At 40.3% G+C, this 13,003-nt stretch overlaps 1 protein-coding gene across 6 annotated transcripts in view; it reads right to left on the reverse strand.

The window, feature by feature from the left end:
• LOC139820217 (ras-related protein Rab-37) overlaps nucleotides 1-13,003 on the reverse strand; it is a 145,565-nt gene that overhangs the window by 31,564 nt on the left and 100,998 nt on the right. Inside the window, exon 1 of one of the 6 annotated variants that reach the window (XM_071790390.1) lies at nucleotides 3,343-3,480. The exons of 4 other annotated variants lie outside the window; for them this stretch is intronic. The gene's annotated coding sequence lies outside the window, so the exon portion shown is untranslated. Of the gene's footprint in view, nucleotides 1-3,342; nucleotides 3,481-13,003 lie in introns of those variants that run through there. One more of the 6 variants, XM_071790420.1, reaches the window with a different exon arrangement.

Here is a 13,003-nt window from a genome sequence, read left to right on the forward strand (position 1 = left end):
TTAATATTTACATTTTTATGACTGCGTACTCCGTCAAAATCTCATTAAAATGAAAACCATTCTCGTAACTTAGAAATATGATTTTGTCATCAATTTTTTTCTTCCAAAAATTACTTCCGCAAAAGTCTACCTTCGTAAGTTATACGGAAACTAAGGCACTTCGAGTCTCGTAGGTAGAATCGATCACACAAATCGGAGGATCAGTAATGACAGAGTTGCCACAGAAATTGAATTTTGGAAATCTCTGACTTTTTCATGTTTTGCAGACGATAATGGAGAATTTTCCATGGTCAGTATGTAATTTTAAATTTTAATGTTTAGAAGCAGCAATTGCAGAAAAGATAGCTTATGTTATTAGAAGCAACGCAAATTTGGAAGTTTAGTAACATAATATAATGCAAACAGGCTAACAAGAAGTAAATGAGAATTGGAAAAAAGAATGCAATTATGACAGAAAAGAACGATTGAATAAAAGCACTAGATAAAATATAAATTTTAATTATTTTGTTGATTAACATCATAAGAGAAGAAGCAGGGGAAGACAAAACAAGAAATGGACACAAGAGTGCCTCAAAATAGTCTCCTCGTAGTAATACGTAGGAATGACTTGTAAAATGCGCGAGTTTTGAACGCATTTGACTGTAAATGTTGGATATAATATTTAAAAAATTATAAGTACTCTTTAGAATTAGAGTTTTTGTGGGAATTACGAACAAAGTTTAAAATACCAGGCTCTTTTATATATTTCCCTGATTTTTCCAGGTTTTTCCTGATCAATTTAAATTTCTATGACTTTTCCCGGTTTTCCAAGGCTATGGCAATCCTGATCCTGAATGAAGATTTTAGGACAATTTGTGAATAAATTTACTTATATTCCATATAGCGCCTCAATTACTTTCGGAAAAGTGATCGCGTCATTTTGATATCGATTAACAACTCTTGATACGAATCTCGCAATTTAACACTTAACCGGTCATATCGATGCTTCCATCCCCGCGCCTGACTAATTAAGTCGCTCATGAAACGGTAATTGGCCCAAAGTTCATCCGGCCTGTACTGTTTTCAACGACGAGAGCCGCGCACACAACCAAGCTGTATCTCGTCGTTTTTTTTTGCTGACCACCGTGAGAGTAATTAATTGGACACCGATCGCGTCATACATCCGTTAATGATATCTTGCGGATGGAATTTTTCAAATTCCTTGTTCTTTTTTATCTCGTTTTAATTTAACTGTATTTATAGTACCGCGCTGAGATGCGGATCGCGAAAAGATATTTATCGACGCTAAAACACCGTTGAGTGATGATAATATCAAAATGCCGAGATGCACGCGATAAAATTCACCGATATTTTATAACAGTTGTGTGTTTGAAGGTATAAAATTGATTGATGCAATAATGTATGAACGATGCGATAAAATTGTAAATATTTCGCGCTCGTACGTTTTGAATTTTACACGGCGTGACAATCGATCTAGTGAAAAATTAATTATTGAACGTACAACAATATGTAATTAATGAATGAATTTTCATTATTCTGAAACTTTTGAATTCATCTCTGAAATTACAATGCAAAAGCGTTTACGAGTTTGCACGTCGGCCAAATTTTAATTGCTGCATACGTTCGATATTGAACCTCAAAGTGCCGGCGTCTGCAGTTTTATCTTGCAAACGCAAAGCTTTGAATACATGACTATCAAGATAAATACCGACGATCGTGGATCGTAACAGCTATTTACTACATGCCTCGTATGATACTTCCGGCAGGATGATCGTCCTACTCGGCGAACGTTGAAATAATAACTAATCCGCGAATTCAACGGATCTGACGCGACCCTAGGGACTCAGATTGATAGGAATTATTCGACAACTGAATCAGTTACGATTACAATCCGTCCAGAAATTGAGGAAACTGGATCTCGATAGAGCGGTGAATAGAATTGGACAGTCGCACCGGGTGAAAGAAAAATGCACGCTTCGTCGCACAAATTTAATCAAATCGTCTATTTTGTCAGATTCTGAACGACAAACTTCATCATTCGCGTGTAATCAAAGAAAGACTAATTTAGAGAACCTTCAATGCTTTCACCGAGCGAACAAAGGCGATTTGTCGATGTTTGCACACTCTCTGAAATATAATATGTTCTCTCTAATTTTCATTAATTACGTTTCCCCAACAAAACTTGATGTAGAAATGTAGATCATCCTGAATAATGAATATTTTCGAAGCTTCAATATATGAATAAACACATTTTGTCTATCTAATATTTAGGATAACAGACGTAAATGGAGGGAAATATGTATGATTTCGGTTTAATTATAATATAATTTCTGCGAATTTTCCCCTTTCTAAAATTATAAAACCGTTAACGACGTAAAAGCTTTGAGGAGCGTCTCATCGCAGGCGTACTTTGATCCAGGCAAAGCACAATTAGTCAGGATTAACATCGTTAAAGTCAGGAAAACAAGATAGTTGGATCTTCGTAACGTGTTTTGGTCTGAAAGCTTTTCGAGAGCGTCTTGAACTTTCGACAAACTGACTGAGATTGCCAACTACATCGATCGAGCGAAATTGACCGATAAAAACTGGTTGCACCTGACTTTCAGTAGTTAGTTCGGCAGCCTGTAATTACTCGGGATTTATAGCTATGACTCCCGCGATGGTAAAATGAACGAAATGTCGACCTCGAACTCGGAATTAATCGAGCAGGCGTTAAGAACACGCGAAACTCAATGCTTCTTAAAAACGTAAAAATTTGCCCATTTCTCCTGTTCCTTCCAATGCCATAAGCGTTCGCGAGCAGGCAATGAATATCCCCCGTTATATTCCATATTACCGTAAATCTTTCCGCGAGCAATTCCGCCTCTCAATTCTACTTATTGTTAGTTTTGTGTTATTCAATATAAGATATGATATAAATGTAACATGGTTTTTCATCAATCATCATTGTATCATCGTACAAATCTATTGCGATACAATTGCGATATTTTTACGATTGTTAATCAAATATGTAGGGAGAATATTGTTGCGATGTTCAACACCGGAAGAATTATAATATGCATGCTGTTCAAAATAATTAGCGTAACGCGCCGTCGAAGAATCAAATTAAGTACCAAAAATGTGCGTAGCTAAAAAATCGAATTTACATAAATACGCTTATTGGAGGTTTAAATTTCGTGTTCATTAGATTCTTTAATAAATTTCATGGGCATCTAATAATCATCTAATTACTTGAAACAGTGTATGACTATAAAATAGAATTATATCACATATTACATCTGTAATATAGCACTTATTATAACAGACGTTTTCAACAAAAAGGAAAGTTAGGGCACAACTTACACTAATTACCCAACAAATATTTCAATATACCAAAAAAAAGCACGATAATTTTCGACTAATTAACGAATAAAATCTATGACTAAAGCCATTACATGTCACCCGCGTCAGAAGAACTGAGAAACCGATATGCCTTTTCCGCCTCGCGAGAAAGCATCGGGAGGCGCGAGAGTCCGCGAGAGATGCCGCGGAACGGGCGCGAGTTCGGGAACTGCCGACTTCGACAGTTCGGGGAAACTGTCGGCGCTCTGTGTGCGACGGGGGTTTCCTACCCCCCCTATAGCGCGCGCCGGGCACCTGATGTCCCTTCGGGGGCAAAGGAAGGAGAGGGAGATTACGCGTCTCCGCGCCCGTTTCGCCGCCGCTCACCCACGCAGGCAACAAGAGTGTCTCGGCACTCTCCGCGCTCATCAGCCAGGAACCGCTCACGTTCCCATGACGACACGCGTGCAATTCCATCCCCTTTCCTCCCAACCAGCCCTGTCGTTCCAACGCACCCTTGCGAGCGCACGCGCCACCGGGTGCCTCGTGGCAACAGGTTTTGGATCCCGCGCTGCGAAGCGCGGCCTGCCCGGAATCGCGTACAGCCGGATACCGGGATCGGGACGGATGATCGATATAGATCGACGAGCCGAGAGAAAGAGAGAGAGAGAGAGAGAGAGAGAGAGAGAAGGGAGAGAACTTGGCAAGAGGAATCTCGAACCGCATCGTGGGTTTGCGGCGCGGCAGGATCTGGATTATCGTGGCCTCGTGATATGAATTTCGAGAAAATGATGTATACCGCGGAGGGAAAGGGGCAGGGATTATAATGAGATATCGAGGTGGGTTTGCGGGCGCGGGGAGATGCCCGAGCCCTTCTCTTTAAAGTTTCAGGGCGACAAGTTGTAGCCCGGGATTTTTTCAGGGGTAAAATCGAGTTGCTGATATGGCGAGGATACCGGTGAACTTTACGACTCCATCTTCAATTTATTTCCACCTGGCTTGTTCTGGATACATTTCGCGAAATATACAGATAATTCTTATGAATTTCTCGTGAGTTCAGGTGCCTTCGTTATAATGCATAATACTATTGAAAAATAACGATAGAAAAAAAGCTCTCATGTTAAACAACTTACAACTCATTAGAACTATTAAAAGATTAGAAAAGTTCGAAACGCAAGTTTGAAAACCACCATAGATTTTTTTACAAATGTTAATAACTATAATATTTTTCGACTCTTTTGTATAAAATGTGATATAAAAATAATTAATAATATTTCTAATACTAAAAATCACGAAAATTTTATTTTTAAATTTAAAATTTAATTTCTAAAATAAAAATCTTAAAATTGATTCGTCACGGTGGCCTAATATTTTTTGATACACAGGTCTCTATCTATTCAAAAATGGTCTCAAAAGAAAAGAACCGTGTAAAATCGATTATTCGGACTTTCTCTTTTCCGTTCAAACTAGGCGAAGCGAGGAAAATGACCAGGGATAATTCACAAGAACTCCCGAATATTCGTTCGACGTGAAAACATCGTCGACATCTCGATTTCGACCGTTAAGAGGAAGAGCAAAGTTAAGTTGTGGGAAGAGCAAAAAAACATCTGAATGCTTGTCACCCTATAGTCATTTCGGCAATGTTCGGTAGGCGGTAACGTGGTCAATGATCTTCTCCAGATCGGTCTTTTGAGGGAGGCGAGGGAGCGAAATGACCCTCAAGGGTGGTCAGAAAGTGGCAGGTACGAAGGGAGAACGCCTTTGACCAGTCCCGCACTTCAACGCCATACACGATCGCTTAGGTTTGGACCTTGCGATCGTACTTGACATGATTGCAGCACGCACGCACGTTCCTCCATCGATTCTCCGCGGAATCCGCGGTTTATTGGCTCTCATGGGAGATTACGCGTGCTGCGTAGTCACGATGATTAATGTATTATGCACAATCGTAAATCCATAATTATAAGGAGAAATTAATTATTAATTTATCCTCCAGAACGATTTGCGCGTTACGAGAAACGTATGTGCGTATCAATAAATAAATGCAAAACAAGTGTACCTGGTATTGTTTTAATAATGATACGAGACAATATGTGTACGATGTAATAATGTAAAATAATAATGTAAAAAAAATTATTTTTTGTATTTGCGTACTTTATCCAGCAATTTCATGGATATATCGAAAGATATCGTAAGATAAATCACTTATAGGGATAAATCGACTTTTTATTTAGATAACTGGTTTCGCGTTCTTATATACACACACCTGAAATGCTTACTCCTGATTGAACTTTTTTCAATCAAACTCTTGCTGACCACCTGGTATATCGATCTTACTGGTTACTGGTATACTGATGATTCTGTTTGTGTAACGAGATCTGTGATTACAACTAAAGCATTAGTTCTTTTAAAGATGTCACGCAATCCTCTAAAGATCTTCTGTAATCAAGGTCTAAATTGTTATCGATTGCATTGCACGTTTAACATTTTTTCGCATCCGGCGTTTCCAATAATAGAAGAAGGAAGTTTTTTGAATTAATTTATTATTAATTTTTTTATTAATATAATCATAGTAGAAAAAATTAACAGCTTTGAGATAGTAATTTGGTTTTAAAACAAAATTTCTTCACAATCAGGCAAAAATAATTATTCCAAGATAGTAATTAATTTGTTAATAGCACACGTGAAAATTCTCAATGTAACAAAAAAAATGCGCGAGCTTTAGTACCGACGTTTATGTTGGAATCTCAATCACATCAAACCTCAATTAGTCACGAATTAGAGGATTGGCTGTGTCATCGAAGAGATCGATACATCTATTAGAATGTCAAAGCACCAAATCGAAAAAAAAATCGCCTTTCGTCTATTAACGTTTTTCCCTGCCGACATCCGTGGGGAACGTAGGATGCGAACAAATTGGCCCGAATCTTTCTCCGTGGAAATCATTTTTCCGGCTTTCCTCATTCCGCGCGGGAGTAAAAAAAGCCACTCGTGACTCATTTCTTCTCGGCGATACCCGAAGCGATTTATACGGTTTCTGATTGCAACTGATGTTGCTCTTTCCGCACTTGTGGGAAATTCACATGTCTTCGTTCCTCGATCGTCGTTCAAATAAAATTCTTGCCAAAGCAAACTAAGTTACGATGCAATTGACTTTGCTTTTGGATATGATCTCTTCTTTTATGGGAGATAAGTCACTTCCGGAATGGAAATCGCGAAAAATATTTATGAATTTTTCTCGAAGTATATAAAGAAGCGATTCGTAGAAAATCCGTAAAATAATAGATCATTTATACTATTAGAATAATTAAAAGTATCGTGTGTGTATATACCTATCATTCTCGGCAAGCGATCGTATTTTTAATAAAAGTATGTTATTTGAATTCGATACATTTTTCGTCCGATTTGAAAAATATTTGAACAGCTCTTGAGTTTTAAATATTTCATATATACGAGTTCCGTAGAACGTTAATAACCGGTTTCGTTTTTCATTTAATCTGCAAATATTTTAGATTGAAATGTCATCTATAAAAAAAAAAAATTTTTTTTTTTAAATCGCAATGAAGTTTTCCGTGAGTGCCACAATATTAGTCATTTTCCGAAACGCAATGTCATTAGCAAAGCATGAATTATATATGCTGTGGTATTTACAATCAATAGCTCTGTTTTCTCGTTAAATAAATGAGCTGCATAGCCGGATATGAATAATGACAATCATAATTGTACGAATGTGTACAATCTCGCTTCAATTATTCGATTCGTCATTACGAAATGAACATTATTTAGAACTGTTGATATGCGGGATTTCTCTCTTTCTCTCTTTTATGTATGACATTTGTAATTGTATTGTATGTAGAAGGTGTGTAAAATCGGTTAATTAGAACCATATTTTACAATATTTCTTAACCTAAGAATTAGCAGATAAATCGCTAATAATCACCTTAAAATCTTAACTATGTCTGATATTTATAAGTTGTGATATGTGTTAAATGCAATACGAAGTTAAACGCAACGAAGTCACAACGCCGATGGAAGAAATAAATCCTATACTGGGAGACAACTATAAATTTATTTTATGCAACAGATTAAAATATACAACTGTACTTAAAATTGTAATTAAATTTTATGCGTAGGGATTGTAACAACCTTATTTAAAATAACAATCTTATTCAAAATAGAGTTTTCTAATTCGTTTAATTAATAAAATGCAACTGATATTAATAATTTTCAAAATCGTTATCAATCATATTTTCCAGCTCAACTTGCACATAAACAACACTGCAACTTAGCTTACTGCTAAATTTTGCTTACGCTTTACAATGCAAATCGACTTACCGCTGACTCCACAGGCAAACTCCCTTATAAACAGATATAAAATGAAAATTTAGTTCACGTTGAGCTGCAGCCATAAACGTTTATGCAATCCTAATTATACAAGTTTTAATATACTATCTCAAGGCGATTACTCATATACGCAGCCAGCAATTGTCGATAGTATCGACATTTACGCGTCACGTTACTACGTGAGTCTAGCGCATGTACTAATACGTCCTTAAGTCCGACAATTATTGTACGCAACGTTACAAATAGCGTCTAGTACAATAGCAATGAAGCACAGCGAGCGAGCGAGCTTGCATCGTCGTACTAACAGTACCTAAGCCTGCTTCAAACGCGCCAACAGAAATTATCGAATGTTTCGAGGAACCAATACTATCGGATGCCAATCTACGTTCCCTACTCCTCACCGTTTCCCCTAACAACATTCGACAATGCAAGCTTCACTTAAGAAGCTTCCCTTACCAGCGAATCTCGATGCAACATCGATATAAGCACTTAGAGAGATAAATCCGTAATATTCTGCCTGAGCCCATCGTTTGTGTTTACTCTCATCTTCAATATTTTATGCTTAAGACTTTTATGAAATTATAAGTATGGAAAAGATAAATATATAAAATAAGTCCAGAAAAATACATTACAATTGAAATTATATAACTTAAAATAAAGTAAATTTTTTCGTATAATTATCAGAGATATAATGAAAAATGAAAAATTTATTTCAATTTCGTTGATCCATATTTTTTAATAACTCGGAACAAACTATAAAAAGTGCCAAGGTATAATCTAAAGTTCGGATTAAATTTGGATTGGATTGTCACGTAAGTAATAGACGAAAATTCAGTATAAAGCATAAAAATTCAGAACTTATTACAACAAAATCTGTAATAAAATGGAAAATCAACGATGTTGAATTTGCATTATGAGCTTTTATCACAAAGTTACATATAGAACTGTGACGAACATTCGCACCGCATAGCAGTGCTTAAATTTTCACAGCTCCCTGCACCAACCACGAAATTGTTGCAAAACCCATTTTGTAACAAATTCCGATCTGCGAACCTCGTAGTTTCGCAAATTATGTATTTGACAGCTCCCAGCCCGGGTTTTGTACACCTTGCATCAATCTACTACAACGCGCGGCCGAGTATTTCCACCGCTGAATATCCCTCGCCCTTTTTATTCCCATTTATTACACATGGATAATCGTACATAATCGTACTTCGCTTTCGGACACGTCATTATACATGACGTATAATTAATACCATTAAGTGCCAGTTAGAACGATCAATTAATCTTTATATCTGGTTTTCTCATATCCTGTACATTTACAAATCATCTCTTCTTTAACTTCTTTCTCGCTTTATTTAAAACAAAGTTATAAACCTTCCTTTTCATTATGTCTCCGTTCTCTTATTATTCTATACGTTTTAATTCAAGTTATTAATGCAATCTCGCATTTTTGTCAATTGTCGCGGAAATTTCAGTGTACGTATCCACGGAGGACACGCCGTCAGGGCTTTTAATATACGTGCTTCTTTTTTCTCCTTTCCTCCCGACTCTTTCTTTTGTCTTATATATGTATATAGGTATTTAAATGTACGCGCACCACATGTACACATACACACACACGCACACAGACGGAGAAGACGAAATGGGCAAAGTCTGCTATCGGGCGTCCCACTGCGAGGGGAACCCCGGAGGCCGGAGTTTATTAGCTCAACCCCCGATCAGCGATGGCAGTAACGTAGTAACGCGTATAAAAAAACAAGTGTCATCAACTAAAAAAATTAATAAGGCATAAATGCGGGAGGGTAGGAGCGCGCGATACGTCGGCGCGACGTGGTCGACACGGTAGACTGAAGGTTGTTGATTTCAACAACGTACGAAAGGTTAACTAAATGCCAACCGCTGCACCAGCATACAGAAACTCGATGCTAAAATAATAAAACGGCAACTCGAAGAAACCAGTCGTAAACGCGACGGTGCGTCGACCTCTGTTACAGAATCTTTACTTTCTACGAAGAAGAATGCGGTTGTGCTAGTATCGCAAATGTAGGTATTTTTTTATCAGCAAACATCGTTCTGAACGAAAATAGGTTCGTATTTGATCTATCACGAACGACTCCAATCCATCGCTACCGAAAGGGTGCCCCACCGAGATCCCGTCCCCTTCCGCCGAGCTAACAACATGGAACTCGGAATACGGAAAACATATAGGGGCGCCTCCAGCCATATAAACGAAATGTGTTTTCTCTATCGCGGAGATAGGGGAACGAGCGGGGTCTCCTTTGGAAAGGGGAAGAGGGGAAACGCGGGAGAGGGGAAGTAAGAGAGCGGTTATTTGCACACCGCGAGCGGTCAGATGACTTCGTTTGTGCCACCCCTTGTCGGCAGATGTCGGATGTCTTTCTGACACGGGCCCGCGTACCAGGTCTCTCGTTCCCGCTTGGTCTCTCCTTTCTCGCTTGTTTTCAAAATGGCAGAAGTACAAAGTACTTAAGGGCGTGGGCCGTTCCGACTGTTCACGCCTGACCTTTTCATCGTGGGCTTCGTGCGAGGGGATAGGAGCGATGGGCCTTACGCATGAATCCATGGGATCCGCCGGAGTGGGAGAAAATCGTTTCGAAACAGTCGCTCGGACGGTCGCCTCCGGTTTGCACAATCATCTTCTCGCGGTCGTCCAGGCGCGCGATAATGAAAGGTAAACACACGTAACGGGATTTTAAATGAGAATTCAAGAACTGAGAAATACAAGAGTCAAAGCTGACACGTATAAAACCATAGCAGAACGATGCTACAAATAAGAGAGAGGTATAATGATAAATTCAACGAAGAAGGAAAGATTGAAGAGAGAAGTTTTCGCGCATTATTCACGATTGACGACCCGAATATCGCTCGTTCATGCGACGCCAGGGAAACGAAATTTTTTCCGCGAGAAATAAAGCTGTTCGCAACACGACAGGACCGGCGACAGGTCAAAGTAAAATATTAACTTCGATCAAACGCCCACCCGATTAGAGAGCAAAATTCGTAAACAAGGAAATTCGCGTGCACTGCGCGACGAAATCACACGTCAAACAATAGTATACGCGATTCAAACAACGCGCTCGGCACTAATTTAATCCCTCTAATCGATACGGCCGTGCGGCCGCACGTGGCCGATTATTTTCGAGGTAAAACGTGGTTGACGCGCTACGGAAACGCGCGCAGCAACAATATCGAAAACCAATAATCAACGACAAATGTTGTCCGACGCCCGCCCGCCCGCTGCCGTGCGCCGGTCCCCTCGCCCTCGATCGCGCGACGCGCGGTCCGATCTTCCAGCGATGTAGTTTACACTCGGCCTCGATTAGATTACGCGGGGCAGAGCAACAGGCAGATGTGGTATTAATCCCCGGCGCAATTTATCGCGTTCAAGCCGCCTGTGAAAGAGTAATTCGATATTGTGGACGCAGCGGCGGACACACATCGCGCGCTCGCACCTTCCTTCGTGTTCCGTTCCGTTCCGCGCGAATTCGCTATTCGCGTTTTGCATTGATGATTTATAGGAAACTAAACGACCAACGATTACATCGCGTCGACAAAAACGTGAGAAATATGTACGCGATGCCCTCTCGGTCGATACTGACCTTTGAGGGATAACGACGCGACTGCAATCATCTTGTCTCAATAAAATGCGAACGTTCGCGTTTTTCACGGCGTTGAAACGAGACTCGACATAAACTTTGCAAACTATGCATTGTCTAAAACTGCTGCGTCTCGTATAAACAAGACTCTTTCCGAGAAATCATTTACCCAAGACTTTGATTACTTGACTTCGGGAGTTTTTAATTTTTCTTCTTTGTTCTCATTCCTTTTTATTTTCCCCTTTCCTTTAAACGGCCGTTCATTCGGCGATGAAATAACAACGAATCGAAAAGTTTCTTCGACGCGCGTGGATATTTTGACGAAAACAAATCGGCATAAATATTGATAAGCGGGACTACGACGAAGCAGCGGTCGCAGCATCAACGGAAGAAGTGGAAGAACACGAGCGAAGAAGGAGCCGAGTGGAGCAAGAAGAACGGAGAGCGAGAAGGGGGGGAGCCGAGTTCGTGACCAGAATAACGTCCAAGCCTCTCTCGTACCGCCGGTGCATGCAAGAGCAAAAGATCCGAAACGATTCCGAGCAACACCGGCACCGCCCGGAGTCGGCGATCCTCGCCGACTCGACTGCGCAAACCGCGCGTTTGGATATCACGAGATGCGCATCGCTTCTCTCGCAGCGAGGCGCTCCGCACCGAGGGAAGCCTCCACGGTGAAAGAGACCACCGATAAATCGCGCTTTGGGACTATCTAGTAGTAGCGAAAAGCGAACGGGAGGTTCGCCTTTGCAGTTTGCACCGCGTAAGCTATGAGGGAAACAGACGCATATAGGCGAATCTAGAGCGGAAGCGGATTTAAGCGGAGGGTAAACATCGCCGATCAGAAACGCGTACACCGTGGACCAGTGATAAATCTGAATTCAGTAAGCCACGGGTTTACCTGCGGATAGTAGTAATAACCAAAGATAGATTATATTACGAACTCGCAAGCAAGCCCGAATAATGAGACGCGCGGAACACGAATGCAATTAGTCCGTGAAATTCGGATACGAGGTAGACGAACCGCGTTGTTTTTGCACAGCCGCGATTAAATGCGAAGTCAATTATTCCGATCACATGAAACGACATGAAACGAGTGGACGCTAACGTAACGAGCACATCCCACATCCCTCCCAGCCGGTTCCAGCGGACATCCATTTTCCCCGCCGCGCCGGGGAGAAAATTCCATGAGTGGTTGCTCCACATCGTGTTTTGGTATCCGCTTGATACAGCTCTTTATAATCAAGCCGGAGATCGGGAATGATTTTATTAAAGTGCCACGAGCACGGTTAATCAACGTCCAATCTAATTAAGCATGATAGGCGCACGTCTTGACGTGCATTTCTGGCGTCTTCTCTCTCGATTTTCTCGCATTATGCGTTTCGTATCGTTTTATCTCCCCAAATGCCGATGCACGTGATCGTGGTGATCGCCTCAAACAGATCAGCGAGATTGTGCGTAATTGAAATCTTTTTTACGGCCATCGCCGAACATTCGAGCGATCCCTATAATCATATCACCTCGATGTCGTAAAGCAGATCGGAAATTTCCCTCAATCTCTGTGGTACTCGAGTACTCTCGGCCCGTTATGAACTTCATTAATGGAGAATTTAAAAAACAAAAAAAAGAGATAGAGGACAACGCGCATTACAGTTACTTTAGATTACGTACATTGCACTTGTATGAGGGTCCCCCATATAATATAAGCGTAAATAAACGCT

Source organism: Temnothorax longispinosus, chromosome 1, assembly GCF_030848805.1.
Source record: "Temnothorax longispinosus isolate EJ_2023e chromosome 1, Tlon_JGU_v1, whole genome shotgun sequence".
NCBI classification, from domain to species: domain Eukaryota; kingdom Metazoa; phylum Arthropoda; class Insecta; order Hymenoptera; family Formicidae; genus Temnothorax; species Temnothorax longispinosus.